Source organism: Mandrillus leucophaeus, unplaced genomic scaffold (genome assembly GCF_000951045.1).
Source record: "Mandrillus leucophaeus isolate KB7577 unplaced genomic scaffold, Mleu.le_1.0 Scaffold2, whole genome shotgun sequence".
NCBI classification, from domain to species: domain Eukaryota; kingdom Metazoa; phylum Chordata; class Mammalia; order Primates; family Cercopithecidae; genus Mandrillus; species Mandrillus leucophaeus.
In genome coordinates this window covers 13003794-13006509 of record NW_012102031.1, presented here as the reverse complement: position 1 = coordinate 13006509, position 2716 = coordinate 13003794, and the positions used below count along the sequence as shown (strand labels likewise).

Here is a 2716-nt window from a genome sequence, read left to right as displayed (position 1 = left end):
GTCCCTAAGGAGTCCTGTGGGGTTCCACACTCAGTGTGCTACCCAAATCAGAGATTCACCACAGATCTGTCTCCCCTTCAACCTGGACTCAAGTTACTGCGGTAAGAAACCTCACTGACCATGGTTAACTGAAGAAATCCCTCCTTCAGAAAGAACCTGAGTGGTAGATGAGGTGGTTAGACAGGATCTTTATCCCCCAAGCTGTCTGGACGCCACAGCCAGGACCAACTCGGACAGCTGCGAGAGAGAGCCCCTCCAATGTGGAACCTCCTACACAGCCCCCCTTTTGGGTCCCTGGATCTGAGCCCCCAGCAGGACCACCACTCTGGGGGGAAGTCTCCCTCCTATCCCTCAGATCCCCACGTTGCTCCTCCTCTAGGAGAAAAGTCAGCCCTGCCCCTGGAGCTTCTCTAAGATGGCACTGAACTCGCCGTTATCTTGAGGAGCCAAGAGCTGAAGTGACTCTGGCTTAGCAACCCAGTGTGGCCAAAGTGGAAAGGTTCTCTGTCCTTTGCAGTCACCAAAAAAGAAAAAAAAAAAGAAAAAGTATGGTCTCACAGGCACAGCATCTTCTTTTAAAAAATAAATATTTATAAACTTAAGGAGGAAGATTCAAAGAATCAGGGTATCTTTCCCTCCAAAAACACAAATGTCCCCTGTAAGTCAAACCAAGGTGCGACCACCAACCCATGAATGAAGCCCCCTCCCCCTGCAGCTACAGGGTTGAAGGGCAGGTGGGCAGGGGAGCTGCTCTCTCTCCCGCCTTCAGTCCCCCTTGGTGATGAGGTCCTCAATGTAGGCGTCCAGCTCATCATCTGTGTTGATGTCTATGTCCTGGAATAGAGCAGAGCAGGAGTCAACGGGGGGCCAGAAAGTGATTGGGGGGCCCACCTTTACACCTTCTCTCAGCTTCTGGGACAGAGCCCAGAGTCCCCTCCCCCACCTCCCACCCCACCCTGGATGTCAGGCTTCTGTCCTATCTTTATTCTCCCCTCCTCCATCTACTGTGCACGGATGATGCCCAGATTTCCTGTGCCCGCCGTGCCTCTACCCCATGTTCCCAGTTGTCTTAGATGTACGTTTCCCTCAGATCCTACAAATATGCCCACTTCTCTCCCTTCTGTCACTGCCCAAGGTCCAGGCCACCACTGTCTCAGACAGCTGTGGGAGCCTCCTCACAGGAGGCTCTGGTTCTAACTTTGACCCCTCCAGGCCTCCTCCAACCAACCAGGTAAGTGTCTTGAGACTGAAAACTGGATCATGCCACACCCCTCCAGTGATCTCCATTGTAGGATCAAATCCCACAACTTTCAAGCCCTGCCTCTGCTCCTACTGCCCCCAAGTCCCTGCTCAGGCCTCAAGTCCTCCTCTTCCTTCTGCCTGGAATGCTCGTGTCACACTCTTTGCATGACTGGCTTCCAGTGTCTCCAAATGCCTAAGCCCCTGAACATTTTAGTCAAGTGGCCTCACAACACTTTACTGTATCTCCTTAGGAACCACCATCAGTAATTCTGTCTCTTCCACCAAACTGGCAGGCTGTGAGAGCAGGAACCTTCTCTGGCTTGTCTTGTTCATTCTGTATCCACAGGACAGGCACAGAGCAGGCCCTCATGCTTACTGCCTGGATGAAGGACCAACAAGCTAAGGAGCACTCCCCACTTCTGGGCTACCCAAACCCATCTGGGCGTCATGTGGAAAAGAACTTCGTTTTTATGGCTTGGAGGGTTCTCAAACCAGGCTGTACCTCGGAATGTCTAAAGGGAAAAAGCCTGGTTCTATGGGTCTGGCTGGGCTGAGACCCAGGCAGCCACACCATCTCAAGCTCTCCTGCCAGGGTGCTGTGCAGCCAGGGTGGGAACCACAGATTCCTGTGAGTGGACAAATTCTTGTGAGAACAGGAACAGGTCCCAGGCCCCCCTCCCTGAGAGACCAGGTGGTCCAGCTGCAACAGGAAGGCTGCCGGGCTCACCTCCTGCACCTTTTGCAGGAGTGCCACGATGTTGGTCCTCAGCTTCTGCAGCTTCTCCTCCGTCTCGCGGAGCTTCCTCTCGGAGGTACGCAGGCTTTCCTCGGACGCCTTGGCCCGGGAGTCAGCACGGCTCTGGTAGGAATTGCACAGGTTTTGGAGCCCTACTTCATATTGCTTGAAGTACTCTTTCTGTTGGGAGCACAGCAAGAGGGAGGGTACATAAGGGGCTGCCACAAGGAAGAAGACAATTAGCACACAGGTGAAGCACTCAGCACAGTGCTCTGGCAGACAGCAGGCCATGAGGACACATGAGGGGTGATTCTTACCATTCCAAGTGGCAAAAAAGGTTGACAGAATCACTCTTCCATGCTCAATCATAACCTGTCTGACTTCAGTACAGCCCTGTGCCATCCACTTCCAAGACATACCCAACAATGTCAGCACTCATATCAGTTCTCTCTTCACCTACCAACCAATAGCAGATATCTTCAGCTCTGTGGAGCAGTATATACTTCTGCAGCATCAGAGCTTTTTACTATTTTCCCTGAGTACCTGAAACCTCCAGCGGGTGAGGTAGGAAACAAGCAGTTTTTCTAGTGGCTTTTGAAGCAGAATACTTGTTTTAAATGAAATGTCACATGGAATCTCAGTGTGAAAAACAATGTTAAGTAGTATCTCTTTAGGTTCAATTTATTTTCCAAGTTCAAATTTATAACATGACTTCCTCGTAAATCACTGAGAATGATG

General features: G+C 51.4%; 1 long non-coding RNA gene across 1 annotated transcript; it reads right to left on the bottom strand.

Moving 5' to 3' along the window:
- Positions 1-570: 570 nt before the first annotated feature.
- On the bottom strand, positions 571-2161 carry LOC105538973. Its single transcript, XR_001005991.1, has 2 exons — positions 1970-2161; positions 571-834 (listed from the first exon to the last, which is right to left on the bottom strand). It is a non-coding gene; the product is annotated as an uncharacterized LOC105538973 (long non-coding RNA).
- Positions 2162-2716: the final 555 nt, after the last annotated feature.